This window comes from Rhinolophus ferrumequinum, chromosome 22 (assembly GCF_004115265.2).
Source record: "Rhinolophus ferrumequinum isolate MPI-CBG mRhiFer1 chromosome 22, mRhiFer1_v1.p, whole genome shotgun sequence".
Lineage (NCBI taxonomy): Eukaryota > Metazoa > Chordata > Mammalia > Chiroptera > Rhinolophidae > Rhinolophus > Rhinolophus ferrumequinum.
The window spans coordinates 1,778,671-1,798,746 of NC_046305.1; the positions used below are offsets into that span (position 1 = coordinate 1,778,671).

Consider the following 20,076-nt stretch of genomic DNA (forward strand, 5'->3'; position numbering starts at 1 on the left):
GGCAGTATCTTTTGTGCACTTGGAATTAGGGAAGGAAGGGAAAGAAGATTGCGTGAAGGTGGGAGAAAGCAAGGTGCAGGACAGTTAAGACCATGTGCTCCCTCCCTTGAGAGTGGTTACCCGGAGCCTGAAAAAGGATGGTTTCTGGTATTTCAAGGATCTGCGAACCTAGATGTACAAGGACAGTGGACGGGGCTTGATTAAGTCCCAGATAACCTTTGACTAAAAAGTTACCGGCCTGGGGCCTGACGACCCACCATGACCTGCCCGTTAGGGAGTTGTGGTCTCCGTGAGGTCACTGTCGGTCACCGAATTATTACACAGCCCCTTTCACGTTCACACATATCTCACTGATTATCTTCTGCTTGGAGACGGTCGCACGGGAGCCTCGGCTTCACCTTCGTGGAAAGGCGGGTCCCTCGGTCCCACATTTTCCGCGCCCCCGGCACTGCTGCGGCAAAGCCCTTCCAACTGACCTCCCCATACGCCCCGGTCTAAAAACTGTGGGACCCACCCTCCACACAGCCACTCAGGGAAACCCAACCAAAACGGTGTTCTTCCCGAAGGCGAGTCCCCAGAATTCTCACGCCACGGAAGACCGGGTCCCTTCCCGGTGTCTTTTCTTTCCTGTAATTCATTTCATTATCTAGCCACTCACCTCTGCGCCCAGTATCTTAAGTGTGTGTTAATGTTTACTTCTCTGCTCATAGTTTTGAATCGTTGATTCCGCTAGCGACATTATTCCAAAGAGAATTGGCAAGTTGTGGTAATGAAGATATTCAAATAAGTAATATGTAGGCGAGCTCTCGCGAGCTATTTTTAAAACATGCTGTAAATCGCTACTGAACATACTTAAGAGAATTATTAGCAAAGCTTCAATACCAGACAGCAGAGTGGCGCAGCGGAAGCGTGCTGGGCCCATAACCCAGAGGTCGATGGATCGAAACCATCCTCTGCTAAGAGTGGTATTTTGTTGGATTTTTGTGTTTTTTTTTTTTTTTTCCCCTGCTACTTAAACTTTGGTAGCTTGGTTTCACACTTAGAAAAGAAAACGAGAAAAGCCAAGATAAATGAACCAGGAGAACCAATGCTCCCAGAGGCTGGGAATTAAGAAAATTAAGGAAATGTCTTATATGTACATTGCTGACCGTTATCTTCAAATGAGGTACATGAATTCACAGAGATGCACTGACAAGGATGAAAGAGGCCATCCAAAATACCACTTCAAATCTAGATCGCATTATTAGGACAAGCACTCTACAGAACATTATAAATTCTATAAATATCTTGTCCATAGAATGATTTTATTGAAATACTTTTTTGTGTAGATTCATCTATAAGTGTAAAAGCTATTAGCAGTCAAAATTTTTGTAATCCTACCGTAGTGTTTTGTTTTTGTCTTTAATCTCTTAATATGTGGAAGCCTCAAATAATAGTAATGGCCCTGGACCTCTCTAAACGCCCAGAAAAGCATTCTCTTCTTCAAACGGATAGAGACACAGCGTGAAAAGTGCTCTGATGTCACACTGTAACAATCAGAGAAGGCACCAGAAGAGCATGGGAAGGGGAAATTGCAGGTACCTTGCAGTATGGCGAGGTATTGCCTGCTAGTAAGACAGGCTTCGGGAGCGGTTTCCACGACAGTTGTGCAGGCAGAGGTACCAAGTACCCAGAGTCTGAAAATAGTGAAAATGGGTGAGTATTAAAGGGATGAAACTCTGAGTTAGCTTATTAAAAAATATCCCTCGATGCAGATAATATACAATACTTCGGCATATTTTAGGCGCCGTAAACTCCAGTTTCTCTGCTCCGCAGTCGTAAATTACTTTTCCCTCCATGGAGTCCCCATGTGCTACAAGACCGAAACGACTGTCGGTCCCTACCCTTCCTCAGGCCCGACTCCGTGGCCCCAAATGACCCACTTAATCTAGAGTTTCCATCTTTCCAATGATGAAAAGCGCGGGCGCCCTCGCCTTTGTGTCATTAAGTGACTTTTCGTTATTACGTAGCTTGTACTCAGGACCGGACTGATAGCCTATTGTACTTTCTAAGTATTGCAGCAAAGGTTATTGGCTGAGGACCACGTGGCCTAACGGATAAGGCGTCTGACTTCGGATCAGAAGATTGAGGGTTCGAATCCCTTCGTGGTTAATTTTACTCTAGCTGCTATGCATTTCAATAAAAATTACCCTATCTTATGTAGGGGTCGGAAATCACCTGGCACCTGTATGTTCCCAATTATTTTCTTTCTTCCCGCTCTACTTCAAAGATGTCATTCTCAAAAGCCCTGGGAGAACTAAGTGTCAGGGCTCGAAGGAGGCTGAAAGTCAACTGAAATAAGACTGTCCGATAACTTGGGGGCTCGAGATCTCCCCAAATCTGGATCTTGAGCGCCTGAGTTTCATATTCACAGACTCGGCTTGTTCTGAGCCACTTGGAAAAGGGAACTCAGATCTGACAACTGAATTCTCTGCAGCTTTCTGAGTTCTCTGCAGCTGCTGAGTCCCAGCACACGGGTAGACCGGCTGCTTCCCCTTCCGGCTGCCTCGCTGGAGGCCACACTCTCTTCTTGGCATCTTGCTTCCCGTCTAAGTCCGTGTGTCCTTCCAAGTCCTGGCTGCCGCTGGTTTCCACTCTTCCCTTCCTTTTTTCATCTTCCTTTCTTCGTTTGGTTGTGCTGCGATGAAAACAGCTTGAGTTCAATGCTAGATGACAGAACTGAAATCCTAAGGTCATTAAAACAGCACAAGTGTTTACATAGTGTGTATGCAAACAGCAACAGAGAAGATAGCTGCATAAAATGTCCCAAAACACAATCTCTGTGCCTAGATTGCTGAATTTCATAATAATTTAGGATGAAGAAAAAGTAATTGTCAACTGTTGACTTCATGTGAAACAGATGGTGCTTAATTTCAGATCTGAATGCTGGTTCAAATGTGGAGGCCATGAGTGGTTTTGTAGGTGAAAGCAATGAAAATTAAAACAAGGGAAGGATTACCTCTTCCTTTCCCTGGCCTCTTTCTTAGATCTCCCTTCTGACTCTGGTTTCCTCCAGTCATCTGTAAAGGCTAAACTGTACGGAGAGAACCAATAGGCTTAGCTCACTTCTACTTCATGTATTCTTTTCTTCTCTCCTTTTTAATTAAAGAAAAAACAGAACCTTTGAATTTGAAAGAGGTGAAGGACAGAGGCAAAATTACCCCAGGATCTACTTCTCTACATTGGGGAGATTGGCACATTTAAAATCATCCTTTGATGTGTAATCACAGGAGTCACTCACGCTGGATGAGTGACAAATATTCTGCCTGGGTGAAGTTTCAATCCCTCGCCCTGCCACTATCACCACATACACACAATATGCCTTTAAGTGTTTATTTTACAAATATCTGTTGACTGTACAGTGTGCAAAGTTGGAGAGACAAGGATATAAAAGGGTGCTACCCCTAGAACTTTATTCTCAGAGAAGGTAAAGTGGCAAGGGAGTGGTGGGAGGGGTAAGACTGCCCAGGTGTCCATAATATAAATTATCTCTGATTCTTTATTGGAGAAAATGCAAAATATACAAAGCATATCATCCAGTTCCTGGACTCCACTTTGGCTTCCAATCTGGATCACCGCCTCCCCTGTTCTCATTTCCAAGATTAAATGGATTAACGTGTGTGAGCCATCTTTAAACCATATATACCATAAAAACCTTATATTGTTAGAGAAAATTCAAAAACAGACATTGCTTCAAAATTTGGGCTTCTTAGGCCTCCATCCTCATGAGGCACTGGGAGATGTGCTGGCTTATGACAAGTGTACTTCAGAAGAAGTCTCCAGGTATCAAAAGTTACAACCACATTTTCCGAAATTGAACATGTTGGAAGGACCTCATCACCTCATCCACTTGATTTAAAAGAACTTGGTTCTCATGAACCTTAATAAGGAAAGGTTGGATTTGTCGGGTCTCTACCTCAGTTTCCTCTTCTGTAAAATAGAGACAGGTGATAGAAGGGAAGTATCAGAAAAACAATCTCTACCGTTCCTTCAAATTTTGTTACTCTACACGGTTTACCCAGCCCCTTGCTATAGTTTACTATAAGGTGAAAACGGGTGGCAGGTGAGATTTTTATGTGTGCTAAAATTAAGATGCACGTGGCAGAACATCAAAAAAGGGAGAAATAAACAGGCTGGAGCGCTTGGAAAAGATCTTTGATTTAAATTAATTCAACTAAAATTCGAAGAGGAGACTAATGCTGTCATTGGCAGGTTCAGGGGAACGGGACATTTGATCTGGGTCTTGCAAAAGGATTTTGCCGGCAGGGAGCAGAAAGCGTCCTGGCAAAAGAAATGCCGTAAGCAAACGCACAGGGTGTGGACAGTGCCGGCTCCTGGGAGGAGACAAAGCTAGAGTCAGACCTGAGCTGGGGAGGGATGGAGGGTAGAGAGTGACAAGGGGTCACGAAAGAGAACCTTGGACCTGGAAACGTGCCTGGGATTTGAAAGGTGAAGAATATTCGACCAAAACCGCCAAGACAGGGGAGCAGGTAGCACAATGAGCAAAGAGAAGAGTATGTCCTGTGTTCCTCAACCCAACAGTGCATTAGCATCACCTGTGGTGCCTGCAACCACACGGACCACTGGACAGACACATCCAGTACATTCGAGAAAACTCTCCCCCCCGTTGCGTGTAGCCACACAGTGGGAAGGAGGCAGGAGTGAGGCCGGAGGCAGGAGTGAGGCCGGGGGGCCGGGAGAATCTTGGCAGGGCGGGGCGGTGGGCACCTCTGCTGCGCATAGGTGCTCCTAGTCTCCTCAGGATTCGGTAATGAGAGTTGTTTGACCCCTAACTTCCGGTCTGGTTCACGGAACTCTAAAACAGCCGCTCGTGCGCGCTAAAACACAACGCCCTGGGTGTGGGATGGGTATACCCGACGAGGGTGGGATTCGAACCCACGCGTGCAGAGCACAATGGATTAGCAGTCCATCGCCTTAACCACTCGGCCACCTCGTCACCTACAGCGGTTTTTTTTTTTCAAATATATTTTATTTCTTTACACAGCAAAACTCTGTTTTGTAATTTTTATTATTTTATTGCGTGTTTTTATTAACGAGAAAGATGTCTCTGCTTGTATGAATGGTCCTCTTGCTTTGATAAAGGAAGAAAAATAAAAAGATTAGTCTGGGGAGCAAGGGGACAGGACAAGGATGTGGACCTGAATAAAAATGACAAAATACACTTTCAAAGAGAAATGTGGAATCTAAAAAAGCCGAACTCTCAGAAACAGAGAGTAGAATGGTGGCTACAAGGGGCTGGGGAGTGAGGAATTGGGGAGATGTGGGTCAATGGGTACAAAACTTGCTGTTAGAAGTTGAATACGATCTGCAGCACCGCATACTGATAATAATCAACAATACTGTGTTATATGCTTTAAAGTTGCTAAGAGACTATGTCTTAAATGTTCTCATCACAAAAAAGAAATAATAATTGTGTGACACAATGGAGGTATTAGCTAATGCTACTGTGATCATTATATTGCAGTATATAAATGGATCAAATCAATATGCGTACACCTATATCTTCCTTGATGTTATATGTCAATTATATCTCTACTTAAAAAAAAAAAGTCTTTATTGTAACATCTGTCTTATGTCCGTGATTTTGGGGAGGGCTAAAGAAAACCGGGCTTTGTTCTGGGTTGAAGGCTGTTGGGAAGGGAGGACATAATTCTGTGATTCAGTACCTTAATAAAAATTTTATCTAGAAGAAGAAAAGAATCTACTGAAGCTAAATCTGTAAAACTAGTGGTCCCTCATATTAGGTGATAGAAGATGTTTGGTATTTTTGTGATTTGCAGTGACCTTTCATCGTCTGTTCTTAGACAAGCATATGAAATGTGTTGTTGTTATTTGGTTGGTTGGTGTTTGTTTCTGTCTCTTTTCATCACGATCAGAGAATGACCATGTCTGATGCTTCTGTGTCTGTGAAATTGTTTATGTTCAACAGAAGACTCCCATGGGCTGGCAAAGTTCAGCAGCCAGAGAAAAGAGCACGGCACTGAATGTTGATGGGGGAAGAAGTGCAAGTGTAGGGGACCAACTGTAAAGACCAGCGTGTACCCTAGGTTTGGGGAAACTCAAAGGCAAGGTCACCAAAGCTGAGACAAGTCCTCTGAGATATGAAGTCCAGAGCCTCGCCATCACATCATGAGGCCCTTGAAGTTGGGTCTCCACTGAAAGGGTACGCTCCTAACAGATGGGTTTATCTTCAAAATAATGCAGGCAACACATTAGCTTCAGGAGTTTGTACAGAGCCTCTAATGGGTGGACAGGAGGCTCTAAGTCTAAGATGTACACGACAGCTGCACCGCTGTGCGGTAGGAGGTTCTCTAGGGCACTGTTAGTGTTTGGAAGCTGATGGAACACTTTAAGTGGTTCCAGGAAAGGAAGGGTCTGAGTTGGGGACTGTGAAATATAAACTCTTAATCATGGGGGCCAGGAATCTTACTCACCAAGATCTGAGAAACTCTGGGCAAAATGGGACATCAAATGTAAGGGGGAAGCAGAGCTCAAATTCAAAACAGTTTTCTCGTGGCCAGTGGCTTGATGTTGAATTGGTTACTGATTTTGGAAGAAACTGGCAGCACTTGCAGCCAGACGTGTACACCACTAAGGTGAGCTAATGATTGAGGAGAACCCCAGAGAGGAAATCACCAACATGTTGCTGAGGTCCCAGAGGGTCTTGGACTCTAATTACCGGATTCAGAATACAGAGTGCTAACCTCCGGCTCTTCCATGGGGAGCTTTCTACTGCAGTTCTTATGTATATTCTTGCCTCAGGCCCAAGCATTTTGAAGGGGCTTCAGACAAAAGTTTTGTGGGAGGAACTCTGACACACGAACTGTTAAGACCCTGAACACTCAAATTGCTTAAGATGATCTGACTAATTTGGGGAACCCAGACTAGAGTAGATGTCAAAAGCATGAATATTCTACAAGGACACAAAGGTGACTTAAATAGGATACTTTTCAGAAGTCCCAGAAAACAGTAAAGAATTACACGCTGCTCCTAGGGAGAAGAAAGCCAGAGTGGAAAAGTTCCTACGCACAGACTAGGTGGGACACAATGGCGATTGGAGGTAAGCACTCGTGAAGAGATCACCAAAACAAAGACAGGTCCCACCGAGATTTGAACTCGGATCGCTGGATTCAAAGTCCAGAGTGCTAACCATTACACCATGGGGCCACTCGCGGGCGGCATGCGACATCTAAGAATACTCACTGCCGCATTTCTCATTCTGTTTAATATTTTGTAAACTATAGTTTTAATTTAAAACATTAATTAATTTAAAAATCTGCTGTATCAGACAGTAAAGGCTCCAAGATAAACATGACCATCCGGACTCGCACACACTAAGGACTTCTCAGGATCCAGTTTGTGTTAGAAATTGATGGAACCGGAACACAGAATTCAGGTCCAGGATGTGAAACGTGAATACGTATACATCCAGGCGCAAATCTTATTTACCAGGATCTGAGGGGACTCTGGTCCAATGGAGGCGGAGGCACAGGAGAGGGCTGGTAAGGATTCCAGAAGGAGGTGTGGGGATGCTGTTATGCAGGACAGTGGGATGAGATGGGTGTTCAGGTGCGCAAGTACGCAGGTGTCCCCAGGCTCCTCCAGAGAGGACAGTGATTTAAAGGAAAAGGAAGACCATATAAGAGTGCTAGGTCCCACCGAGATTTGAACTCGGATCGCTGGATTCAAAGTCCAGAGTGCTAACCATTACACCATGGGGCCCACGAAATAATGCCTTTTGACATGCTTTCGCAAACGCGTTCACAGGAGTGTCGTGTGCGTTTCATTGTAGGTATTTTTGTCCTGGACGCATCAGGTGGCTGCACGTTCCCTGAATCCGGGGAAGAAACACAATGGCTCCGCTGGGCGAGAAGCCTAACAGACCTCACCTTTGCTTGAAATTTTTCTCAGGCCCATGGAGGGTTGAATACCGGCGCTCCTTGCCAAATCAAAACTGCATTTCCTGAATTCCTAACTTGGCCGTGACGGTTTTCTACCTGTGGGTTTACAGAGGAACGTGTGAATGCTTAACGTCTTATGATATGTATAACATAGGAAACGCAAGAAGAAAATAGTTAAGTATAAAATGGGAATTTCCTGGTAATTTCGGGGATGAAGAAAAACTTTTACCTTTTTCAGTATTTTTACTTCCTTCTTTTGGCTTCTCCGCATTTCCTAATGGATCGATTGCAAGTACAATAAAAGATAATTTTCGCTATATTTACTCTTATTTGAGTTGCATATACAGTGTTTGTATGTACTAGAAAGAGTTTTAGCGAGCAAAACAGTTTTTAAAAAATAAGATTTAGCCAACATCTATCTGAGAGCAGTTTTGCAAATTCTCTTTCTGGTACTTCATCTCTACAATCTGGCCTTAGAAGTGGAATGATAAGGAGGAGGAAAGAATGAATATTTCTGTTTGAGATATTGATTCCAAGTCATCAATCACGCTCGGAATTGAAATAGTGGTGTCCTGGATGTACCCACGTTTTTGGCAGAAGTTAGAGACAGGGAGGTTTCGGAAGTCAGAGCTGAGCTGGATTTCGGATAGGGAGATAGTTCAAAAGGAATTAAAGCCCCAGCAACTTTACAGTGGTCTCAGAATTCCTTGTTGTTTTCCCAAAACCATTTTCAAAAATATCCTATACCGACTCTTACACTGGAGGACTAGAACTACTTGCTTCCAATTTTATGCAGAAATATAATAACGAGGAAAAAGAGGGTGTTTCGCGTAGTTTCTGTGTGTGCGCTTGAATTTCCAGTTGGTTCTGTAGGTGTTCTGGGAGGAAAACAAGACCCCGTAGTCGGCAGGATTCGAACCTGCGCGGGGAGACCCCAATGGATTTCAAGTCCATCGCCTTAACCACTCGGCCACGACTACACAACTAAGAAGGATTCTAGATAAATTCTCATGAGGAAGAAAATTTGTCCTGTCACAAACTGGTTTTTCCGTTCAATGAGTGTTCTGGAGTGCCTGTCATCGAGGTAAAAAGATGAGGCTTCGCAGGACCGAGATGTTGGTTAGAGAACGTACTGCAAATTGCAACACAGACGGACACGATTCACCTTCCGATCCCTAGCAGTTTTGCTGCTCCCAAAATGTGAGAGGCTGTGTCACAAAATTGGCCAGGTGTGACAAGTAGCGTTTACGGAAGGTATTTGTAACAAGTTTCCTCGGAGATTCTCACACCTCCAGAACTGGTCGGCAGGCCCTCTCTGATAGTGTGATAACTTGTATTCTATCCCCTTTCCTAAAATCTGAGCTCAAATCAAAAATGTGGTCGCACATAGCAGAGGATGGTTTCGATCCATCGACCTCTGGGTTATGGGCCCAGCACGCTTCCGCTGCGCCACTCTGCTCGGCGGTTGAATGAACATATTTCGAGTCATATTCCAGCTTTATATTCGGGCACTTTCTTAACAATAAGTGATTTCTAACTGTTTCTAAGAATAGGAACAGCACCCTAATGTCTGCACATGGCTACGCTCCACCCCCAAATACTAGATGCTTAGAAGTCACCTCCGAAACATCTTGAACAGAATGACGTTTCAGGCTTTTGGAAAACCAAACGCATGCTAATTGGCATAATTTATAAAGGTGAAATTGCAAAAGGAAGGCTAATGTTGGCCTTTCTAGGCCACACGCCGATACCAGAAGCAGAGTTACTTTAAAGTATTCTTTATGACATTTCACTGAGAATATTTTCCCCCGGAATTGGGGGGAAAAAATAACAGTAGCGTTGCATTGGCCGGGAATCGAACCCGGGCCTCCCGCGTGGCAGGCGAGAATTCTACCACTGAACCACCAATGCTTCACGCTCCTCGTTCCTTTAATTGTCTTTATATAACTATATTTATGTCACTAAGCTAAACAATGAAAAACTATGTTATTTCCTCAGGATTTTCTTAAAGCTCTTTCACTTTGATCAATGCATTTATCATACAGAAGGGGTCCCAAATAAGCCACTGCTACAAAACATAAATTATTTTGAACGGGAGGCATTTGAGTTCCTGAAATCCCCTATTTCCCTAAAAGCAGAGACTTCCGAAAGGACTCTCGTCATCAATCTCATCCCCCGAGCAACTCTCATCTTTTCTGGGAGAGAAATTGTAGGGAAGGAAAAAATAATTTTCCCTTTCCCATTCTAAATCCTTGGTTGGGACCCCTGTGACAAAAGACAGATTAGCAAGAGATAAGTAGACGTGTATTAACATGTGCGCGACAGATACACATGGGAGGTACCCAGGAAAACTGGTAATTCTTGAAGGGAGCAGAATTTGCCACCCCCCAAAATAAGCCTCTTTGAGCTAAGAAGCTCTGAAAACCAACTGGAAGTTATCCTTTTGCAAGCCCTCAAGGGGAAACGTTTGAGAATCTCTGCTCCAGGTTAGAGATTTGATACTTTGGTCTCTCAGGAAAGTAGGTAAACTTCCCGTCTTCTTCCAAGATGGGGAGGGGCAATGTGTCAGTTTGCCAGGGTTGCCATAACAACAGTACCACAGACTGGGTGACTCAGGCAACACTTATTTACTCACATTTCTGGAGGCTAGAAGTCCGAGATCAACCCTCTTAACAGGTGTGTGGATGGCTGTCTTCTCCTTGTGCCTCCACAGGGTCTTTGTGTGTTCGTGTCCTAATCTATTTTTATTAGGACACCAGTCGTCTTGGACCTGAGCCCACCCATATGACCTCATTTCACTTCACTTACCTCTTTGAAAGGCCTATCTCCAAGTACAGCCACATTCTGAGTCCTGGGGGTGAGGGGTAGGGGGTGGGGACGACAGAACTCAGCCCCTAACTGGCAGTTGGCAAGTGCAGCTCCTGCTCACAGTTCCTGAGCCTGGCATGGGCACTGACGACGAGGTCTATGGTGTAATCTCACGGCCTCTTTGCTCTTCCCGCCCTGCTTGTTTAAGGGGCAGCTTTCTCAGGTCTGACAAGTCAACCATCACTCTAGATCACAAAACTTGGGGTATCTCCTCTCCCGAACTTTTTGTGCTATTTGAATTTATGTGTCTGAGTTGTTTTGAGTAGCATTTCTGGAGGGTACAGAAGTAAATTCTTCTATCTGACCCCCAGCCTTGACCTGAGAACCGTGCCGCGCAGCGGTAGGTTCCCTGGGTATATAAAGCAGCCGGGCTATGTCTTCGCCTCCGTCTGTCAGCCCTCAGCGCGAGCGTCCCTTCCTCGCTTTGGCTTTTCTCCCTGATTCCCAACAAAAGATAAAGCACTCTGTTATCAGTCGTTGGAGCACCACGTCCCTCTCTGGATCGTTACATCCGTTGTAATTTGACGTATTTTTGACCGCTAGATTCACCTTGTTTCCCCAGTCAGACTGTAAGATTTTTGAGCCGTTGGCATACCTTGGCTTGCAGCAACAATTTCACTACTTTATCACTTACAGGTTCCAGGGTATCTTCTTTCAACAAATTGCCCACAAACACCAATACGCTCACGGTGGGACCACGTGGCCTAATGGATAAGGCGTCTGACTTCGGATCAGAAGATTGAGGGTTCGAATCCCTTCGTGGTTGGCCTAATCTCTTTTTCAAGGGACTATGCTGTGACTGTGGTAGTCATTCTGTTATCGCATTTAAAGTCAGATGTCAGAAGTTTCCTTTTTCTCCTTAACATAACGGTTTGTCCTCAGTGTGTTTCTCCTACACACCCGTTCCTTTGTTTTGTTTCTTTTTGCCCCTGCCAGCACCTGTTTATCTCCGTTCTCCATAACACCACCACACAGCCGGTTCTGTGCCGCAGCGCGGCTCAAAAGCTAGTCCGCGGCTCCGCAGCAGCGCCCGCGCGCGTCTTAGCAACGCAGGCGGGAGGGCTGGCCCCTGGTCTCAGCGCTGCCTGCTGGGCGAAGCTCGGGTCCGGGGGCGGGGCCTGGGAGTCGCGGCGAGCCCCACGCGCGCCGGAGAGGGACATCGCGGACGCACAGCTGAGTTCCCCGCGTTACGGGCTGCTGACGTCTCCCAGGTCCGTCCCGCCCGCCCCACGGCCGTGCAAGCCCCTCACCCAGGGCCTCTCACTACTTAGCTCCCACCCACCCGCGCTCCAAGTGTTATAATGGGGTCCTGTGCAGCTGTCAGGGGGAACCCCGGGAAAGACGGGCGGAGAAAGGCAGGAAAAGGTCAGCAAGTGTGACAAAAGTTCCCTCCAACAAATGTAGGGAAATGGTAGTATTAGAAACTCACCATGTGCAATCCCCAGAGAAACAACAGACTCAGGCCGACAGCCTTAGCGACTTCTTGCCTCAGGAGCCCCAGGCTTCCTGACAGAGTGGCGGGAAAGGGAGCTGAGAGGGTAGAGAGATGCCCGTGATGAAGTCCTCCTATGCCGTGTGTGACCTTCCCAGTCTGCAAAGAGTACCTGTGAGGAAGGGAAGGGAGGGACACAATCAGATTCACATTCTCAGATGAACACAGCAGTTAGCGCTGACATGGCCCCACCTACATAATCTGCCCTAAACTGCGTCTCCGGTGTTATCTGCCATTGCTGCCCCTCATCCCCCCAGTACCCCTCCGAAAAGCCATGCTCCAGCAAGACAGAACTTTCTGCAGTTTCTCTCAGTCTCTGATCTGAGGTTGAGGTCTAGAACCCTACCCTCCTCTCCATTTGGGCTCACTCCCACACATCCTTCAGATCTGAGTTTAAATATGATTCATTTCACAGGTATTTATTGAGTACCCACGTACTCAGTCAGAGCTAATGAAGGCAGGACTGGAACCTGCTTTCACGAAGCTTGGAGTCCAATGAGTGACTCTCCAGGTGACCACCTAAGATGTTGGTGATGGGGATCTAGGGCCCCTCCTACAGGCTAACACAGCACTCTGGCCCTCCCACTTGTCACACTCAATTGTAGATGTCCACTTCAGTTATTGTTTACTCCAAAAATCACTGAAAGGAGTGGCCACTGAATGAGCTGCACTTACAAATTGCCTGCCATAGGATGGTGCTCAGAATAAGACGTTTGAAAGAATGAAGAAATGAATGAATCAGTTCAGGGGGGAGGGACTGGGGGCCAAAAGACTTCTAAGAAGTTGTGGCAATAACGCCTATGAGAAACTGTAAAAACCTGATCTAAGAAAATGGGCCTGAGGCTTGGGAGGAAGAGCCAGATTTGAGAAATAATCAGGAGGTTGAATTGAAGTTGAAGGCCTGGTAACCTCTAGGCTGTGAGAATCAGAGAGGAAGAAGGTTAGAGGGGTTTAAGCTTTTAAGTTTGGGGATCTGGGTGCTCCTGTCAAAAATTTGGGGTTTTGGAGGAAGTTCAAGTTGGGTGGACAAGATGCAGCATCCATTTTGGGATGTATTGCTTTTGAGATGCCTGTGGACATGCAAAAAGACATAACTAGGACCATTGTATATTCTGGAACCCAGAAGAGAGGTCTGGGCTGGAGATGATTTTCATTCCATTGGCACATAAGCAGTGTTTTATCAGCCATGCCCTGTCCTTCTGTTCATAGACTGAAACTACTGATAAAATACAGAATCCCTTACCTGCACACTAATACACCCACATGTATACACAGACAGATGAGATCGTGACACTGGTTGTGTGGTTTCAGAAATGTGGAGATCCTGGGGTTCTGTTCTTGCTGTGAAGGTGGTCTTTGCAAATATTTTAAAACAATATCCACAGAGTATCAGATACAGTTCTCTTTCCCCTTGTAAGAAAAGGCCCCATGCAGTGAAGTGAATCGGGTTCTCAGAAATATTTTCTACTTTCCTATTTCATTCAAAAATATTCTATCTTTTGCTTTAAACTATTTTAAGCTTTATGAAGAGACAGGAAACAGGCTCCCCTGTGGAACACTTTCTGAATTTAAAATAATGGTGACAATAGCAGCTTACATTTGTGGAGCCCTTACTTATATTCCAGGCACTGGATTGGGTGTCTGAAGACATAGGGGATCTGTAAGGAACATCTTTGTCACATTATTTATTGAGGATGAATTTGCTACTCCAGCAAAAATATGAGAATTTTTAGTTATTGCAACATATCGCTGATTTGTTTTCTAGAAAAGACCCAAAGAGGCATTCTCAGTTTACCACGTGCAATAATTGAAGTTGGTTGATTCCCTTCCAGTTTTAGGAATGGACGCGGTGTCCTTTGTCTCGTCCTGTCCTAGTACTAGTCCTGAAGCTGCGTAGGACCAATGATATATGGTAACAGGAAGGACACGGAAGACTATCACTCAATGGTAGTCGTGGCCGAGTGGTTAAGGCGATGGACTAGAAATCCATTGGGGTCTCCCCGCGCAGGTTCGAATCCTGCCGACTACGGTGGGTGGTTTTTATATGTTAGGCCACTTTCTGCCCACGTAACATCATATTGGATGAACAAGAGGCAAGGGAACCAACAGAACTTCTGTTTCAAGTCTGAGGTTTTGGTGTTCGAAATCTTGGTGTCCAGAAAAAAGGAATTCGCGTGTTCGTATTTAGAGCAACATAGAAACTACACTACTTTTTCTGTAAGTGTAAGTCCTACGTAAGGCGTAGGTGGGCCAGTGGCGCAATGGATAACGCGTCTGACTACGGATCAGAAGATTCCAGGTTCGACTCCTGGCTGGCTCGTTTTGATTATGCCCTTTGAGGCTCCACCATTCCTCTTTCCTAGGCTTTTCTGTATGATATATTTTCAAAGTTTTTTATTTTTTAAATTTTACTTTATAATACCTTTTTACACAAAATGGCAAAACTGTTAGTAATATAGGTTCCAACTATATAGTTCACTATTCTTTTACACACATAAATTTTCTTAAAATCACATAGCTAAATCGTTTTCAAAACTGACCAGACACTATCTCACTATCTCTCTCTTCTCTCTCTCTCTCTCTCTCTCTCTCTCTCTCTCTCTCTCTCTCTCTCTCCCTCTCTGTCTCTCTCTCTCTCCCTCTATTTAATTTTTAGAGCAGTTACAGGTTCACAGCAAAATTGAGAGGAAGGTACATATGCACAGCCTCCCCCATTATCCACATTCCCCCTCCCGAGTGGTATATTTATAATAATTGAGGAACCTATATTGACATGTCACCAGCACCCAAAGTCCATAGTTTTCATTAAAGTTTGCCCTTGGTGTTGCACATTCTATGGGTAATGACATATATCCACCATTATAATATCATGCAGAGTATTTTCGCTGCACAAAAAAAAATCCTGTGTGCTCTGCCTATTTATATACCTTCCCCTACCCCCTGGCAACCACTGGTCATTCTACTGTCTCCATAGTTTTGCCTACAATATGTATCCTTTCAGATTGGCTTCTTTCACTCATTAATGTGCATTTAAGTTTCCTCCATGTCTTTTCATGGTTGGTAGCTCATTTCTTTATAATGATGAATAATATCCCACTGTCTGGATGTATCAGTTTATTCATCCATCACCTACTGAAGGGCATGTGGTTGCTTCCAAGTTTGGGCAATTATGAATAAAGCTGCTGTAAATATCTGTTTGCAGATTTTTGTGTGGACATAAATTTCAACTGCTCTGGGCAAATAACAAGGAGCACAGCTGTATCGTGTCGTAGGACTGTTATCTTTGTAAGAAACCACCAAACTGTCTTTCCAGTGTCTGTACCATTTTGCATCCCTCCCCCACCCCAACCCCCACACCCCAGCAAGTGAGAGTTCTTGTTGCTCCACATTTTTGCCATATTTGATATTGTTATGTTTTGGATTTTGGACACTAATAGGTGCACAGTGATATCTCATTGTTGTTTTAATTTGCATTTCTCTCATGACATGTGATGTGGAACATCTTTTCATATGCTTAAAAAAATGGACCAAAGATTTAGACACCTCATTAAAAAAGATATGCGCATGGCAGATAGCAAATTTTTTTAGTTTTTTTAATATTCTTTTTTCATAGATGTAACTTAAAGAATCAAACATTTCACAAGATTTGTAATAATGATAATAAGAGTCCTCTCTCTGCTCCCTGTTCTAAAGATTCCCATGGTAACTGTACTGTAGGAGGAACCTCAGGATGAGGCAGATCTCTTTGGGAGGAAAAGGACTGAAAAGAGCCTAGTAGGGGATGGTTTTATCCCTTGACCTTTGGGTAAGGGGTCCAGCAAGCATCCTCTGCGCGCTCCTCTTAGAACTTGGCTTTTCTGTGGTTTGATTATTTTCCATTGTTTTCCCAACTACACAGCTAACTGTGATTTTTTTTTCCCCCCAAAAAAAGCAATAACCTGTCTTTTGCAATCTGATGGTCATGGGCCTGAACTAACTCCTAAAAAATGGGTTAATAAGAAATGGGAAAAAGTTATTTTGGAAACACTTCACCGATGCCAAAGGCATGGTTAGGTATAACGTCTGTTACTGTGTACTACGTGAACGTGTACATTCCATCTGTAATAAAATGCCTGCTGATACCTCAAATGTCTAAGTTATACAACATAATAAACTCTGATGAAATAAAAGTGCCTTCCCTTTCTTCCATGCTGTAATGCCATGGTTCATAATATGTTTGGGTGGGGGGGAGGGGGCTGCGTCTCCAGCCCCAGGTAAGATAAAAACGCACATTTTTATTTTAACATAGTTTTAGGGGTTTCACGGTACTTCTAGCCCAGAGGACTAACTTTCTAGTGTAATACTTCATTCCCTATAGTCTGAATTTGACATACATACATGGATACATACATACACATACATACATAAATAATGAAACAACTGTGTTCAGGTTTTCTGCTTGCTATGTAACCTTTCTGACATGGAAAAGCTGACCCAGGTGTGCAGCAGGTAAACTAGACTAGTGTGAGAAAGGTCTGCGAAGCTTCCGAAGGTTGAGAGAGACGTGGATGAGGAGAGGGTCCTCCAGCACAGAAGTGAGCGTGGAGAGAAGACCGGGACGGTTGGGAATACGCACGAGTTGGTGAAAAGTGAAATGTAGAACATTTGCAATAAGAGTAAAAACGTTTCTACGAGCCCAGAAATAAGCCCCCCAAATCCAATATGTATTCCTGTATCTATCTTTATTTTACTGACTTAAGGCATTTTGAGGATATCCAAGGTCGGAGAAAGCAGGAAAGGAATGTTTTTCTTCCTTTCTATCATCGACACAGACACTAAAAAGAAGTGACCCCGACGTGATTTGAACACGCAACCTTCTGATCTGGAGTCAGACGCGCTACCGTTGCGCCACGAGGTCCTCCGGGGCCGCCCTTTCTTCATCTGTTAACCTGATCTGTGGGATTAATTTTCGATACTCGGCGAGGATGTAGCTGCACATGAATGCCTGGCTCCCTCATCCAATCACTTCCTGACTCTCTCTGCCTTCGAATTGTTTCTATTCTCACTTCTTCCTATTCTATCTCATTTTTTTCTTACATAGTTTTCTCCATATATATCAAAAACAGACGTTTTGGGGACTTTTGTTGTTTTTGTCCGTCGCTTCGGCGTGGAATAGGTTAGGTTAGGGTCCTGGATGAGGCATGTTGGAAGCGGGCAGCCTGGGAGGTGAGATGAATAGGCGTTCAGAAAATAAACGAGAGGGGGTTAGGAGGATCTCCAGCCGCCCATAGAGAGGAAGGAGCCTGCAGCTCTGGTGCTCCCAGAGGATTAATTCATGGTGACCAGCTGTTGACTGAAAACTGAAATTTATACTTTTTTCACCTATGAAATGGGGCTGATAATAGTACCCACTTCACAGGCTTGCTGTGAGTTTACACAGGCAAAGTGCTCTCAGTGAGCTTAAATACGCTTAGAAAGTGCCTGCCTGGCACACAGGAAGCCCTCAATAAAATGTTGGTGTAATTGCTATCACTCCAAAGTTTACTGTAATCCTGCATTTGCCCACATCACCTGCCTGGTTGTGCCCAGATTACTGTAAAACCTACATTTGCCAATTGTTAGTTTCTTCCATAGAGTTTGGTGTTATCAAACAATTAAACAATTAAATGAATTGCTTTATTTCAGACGTTGAATTACTTTTTTAATAAGAAAAAAAAAACCAAAGAGTAAAAATGGCTACCACCCCTGGTTGCAGCTAAAATCAGACAGGCTATTGACAAAACAGAGCTGCAGACGGACCTGGAAGTTAACATCAACTCAAATCGACAACTGAAACTAAAAACTCTGTGAAACGCTTTAACTCACAGAAGTTTCTTTACTCGCTTTAGCTGGTAATTAATGGTAATTCACAGCACAGCTGATTTCTGTCTGGTTGTTTATAATCGATTGCTGCCTATATTGAAGCAAGTCTGGATACCATTTTAAAAATTAGCTTGTTATTCGGTCTCAGTAACACATCCCCGGCGCACCTGGTTGATGAAGCCTCTCCTCTCACTGCTGCCTTGTTTCACAGCCACATGTGTAGCCTTTTCTTTCCCAGAGCTGGAAACCCATGATTCCCCAGTCCTTGCAGACTCGGTTTTGCTAATTACCCTGTTCCAATCTAGGCCTCAAGCAAGAGAGTATTCAGAACTCCTCAAACCCTGGGGCTTAGCACCAAGTCACCCTATTGGTTATTTTGATCTTGGACCTGGGGTCTGATGGCTGGCTTTGTCTGTGTCCACGTTCCTGTTTCTACCTGGGAGAACAAAGAAAGCCGGAACTTTTAACGCAAATGCCATAGGCTGGAAACAAAGGGGGACGAGTTTCCGGACGTACCTCTACGGCAAGCACGGAAATCCAAACGTCCCAGCCTCATCCGGGCGCGAACGTGCGCAAGTCTCACTTCCCTGATGCACCTGACTCCACTCAGGGACGCCTAATGTTAATGACGACGTTTTAGTTCACAGTAGCATAAACATCATGGGGAACAATACATTACAAGAAAATGCTTTCCTGTAGCTCAAGGATCTGGAAACTTTTTTCTGCAAAGGGCTAGATGTTATATATTTTTGGCTTTGCCCACCATGCCTACAGCCAAAGATGAAGGGACGTGTCCCGGTAAAGTCTATGGGTGCTGAAATTTGAATTTCATGTAATTTTTATATGTCACAGAATAGTGCTTAGTTTTCCCGCCTCTCCGGTACAGAAAAAGCCACTAGAAGGAGGGAGGGTGGCTGTGGAGAGCCTCCTCATCATCCTCAGAACTTTTTGTCAGATGAGAAAAATCTTTATTGTTTACACCAGTAAAGCGATCGACACTCAAGGCTATAAAATCAGTTAGTGACGGTTGGAGCCTCAACCCTATTCTCCCATACCTACTACCCTCCTTAACTTTAGTCTTTATATCTCTTCATTCATGCATAGTTACAATATTAAATAAAAGAGCTCAGAGATTAGGTTTTCCAGAGGAGATGGTATCACAGCTGTGTTAAATCAAGAGGGGTCCTCGTAACAGACAACTGAAATGGAACTTCTGTGATCTGCGTTTAGCAAGAACGCAGGACTGACCCAGCTTCTTCATGGAAAAAGGTGGAAAGACAAGTTTTTCAGGCAGAACGCCATGTGAAAATGAAGGCAGAGATAAGGCGATGCTTCTACAAGCCAAAACATGCCAAAGAATGCCAGCAAGCCCCTAGAAGTCAGGGCGGAGGCTGGAACAGATCCCCACCCAACCCCGCGCCCCCCCCACACACACACACACACGCTGCCCTCAGAAGGAACCAATGCTGCTGAGACCTTGATCTCATATTTCCAGCCTCCAGAACTGATAATTTTCTGTTGTTTAAGCCACCCAGCTTGTGGCACTTTGTGCAGTCCTAGGAAAGTCATGTAACCTATACGATTTGACATAGGTGTGTGGTTTGTAGGGACATCGTAGGGACAGTGTGGGGACAGAGTTCCAGAAAGCAGCTTCCAGGCTCTTGACCTCACGTGGAAAGGTGCTGGCTCGAGTAGTAGATGTCCATCAGCTCTGACCAGTTAACCATTAGCCACTAATGTAACTGCCGTGCCTATGCTGCCAAGGGAGTTGGTTATTTGGTTGGCAGAGAAGCGGACAGCGATTGCACACATGTGGAGCCTGCTTCCTGTATCTCCAACCCAGCCACCAGCGAGAATATAGTGGTATGAACCCCCTATCCATGGCTAAGTTGGTGTTCCTTTTCGGCCTCACCA

General features: G+C 44.6%; 12 non-coding genes across 12 annotated transcripts; 5 read left to right on the plus strand and 7 right to left on the minus strand.

The window, feature by feature from the left end:
• The first annotated feature begins 887 nt into the window (after positions 1 to 887).
• On the plus strand, positions 888 to 959 carry TRNAM-CAU (transfer RNA methionine (anticodon CAU)). Its single transcript has one exon. It is a non-coding gene; the product is annotated as a tRNA-Met (tRNA).
• Positions 960 to 2,078: 1,119 nt separating this feature from the next.
• Positions 2,079 to 2,151, plus strand: TRNAR-UCG (transfer RNA arginine (anticodon UCG)). The gene has a single exon. It is a non-coding gene; the product is annotated as a tRNA-Arg (tRNA).
• Positions 2,152 to 4,914: 2,763 nt separating this feature from the next.
• Positions 4,915 to 4,996, minus strand: TRNAS-GCU (transfer RNA serine (anticodon GCU)). The gene has a single exon. It is a non-coding gene; the product is annotated as a tRNA-Ser (tRNA).
• A 2,159-nt stretch (positions 4,997 to 7,155) lies between these two features.
• Positions 7,156 to 7,227, minus strand: TRNAQ-UUG (transfer RNA glutamine (anticodon UUG)). Its single transcript has one exon. It is a non-coding gene; the product is annotated as a tRNA-Gln (tRNA).
• A 483-nt stretch (positions 7,228 to 7,710) lies between these two features.
• On the minus strand, positions 7,711 to 7,782 carry TRNAQ-UUG (transfer RNA glutamine (anticodon UUG)). Its single transcript has one exon. It is a non-coding gene; the product is annotated as a tRNA-Gln (tRNA).
• A 1,077-nt stretch (positions 7,783 to 8,859) lies between these two features.
• Positions 8,860 to 8,941, minus strand: TRNAS-UGA (transfer RNA serine (anticodon UGA)). Its single transcript has one exon. It is a non-coding gene; the product is annotated as a tRNA-Ser (tRNA).
• Positions 8,942 to 9,348: 407 nt separating this feature from the next.
• On the minus strand, positions 9,349 to 9,420 carry TRNAM-CAU (transfer RNA methionine (anticodon CAU)). Its single transcript has one exon. It is a non-coding gene; the product is annotated as a tRNA-Met (tRNA).
• A 381-nt stretch (positions 9,421 to 9,801) lies between these two features.
• TRNAG-GCC (transfer RNA glycine (anticodon GCC)) lies at positions 9,802 to 9,872 on the minus strand. Its single transcript has one exon. It is a non-coding gene; the product is annotated as a tRNA-Gly (tRNA).
• A 1,650-nt stretch (positions 9,873 to 11,522) lies between these two features.
• On the plus strand, positions 11,523 to 11,595 carry TRNAR-UCG (transfer RNA arginine (anticodon UCG)). The gene has a single exon. It is a non-coding gene; the product is annotated as a tRNA-Arg (tRNA).
• Positions 11,596 to 14,268: 2,673 nt separating this feature from the next.
• TRNAS-AGA (transfer RNA serine (anticodon AGA)) lies at positions 14,269 to 14,350 on the plus strand. Its single transcript has one exon. It is a non-coding gene; the product is annotated as a tRNA-Ser (tRNA).
• Positions 14,351 to 14,568: 218 nt separating this feature from the next.
• Positions 14,569 to 14,641, plus strand: TRNAR-ACG (transfer RNA arginine (anticodon ACG)). The gene has a single exon. It is a non-coding gene; the product is annotated as a tRNA-Arg (tRNA).
• A 2,505-nt stretch (positions 14,642 to 17,146) lies between these two features.
• On the minus strand, positions 17,147 to 17,218 carry TRNAW-CCA (transfer RNA tryptophan (anticodon CCA)). Its single transcript has one exon. It is a non-coding gene; the product is annotated as a tRNA-Trp (tRNA).
• Positions 17,219 to 20,076: the final 2,858 nt, after the last annotated feature.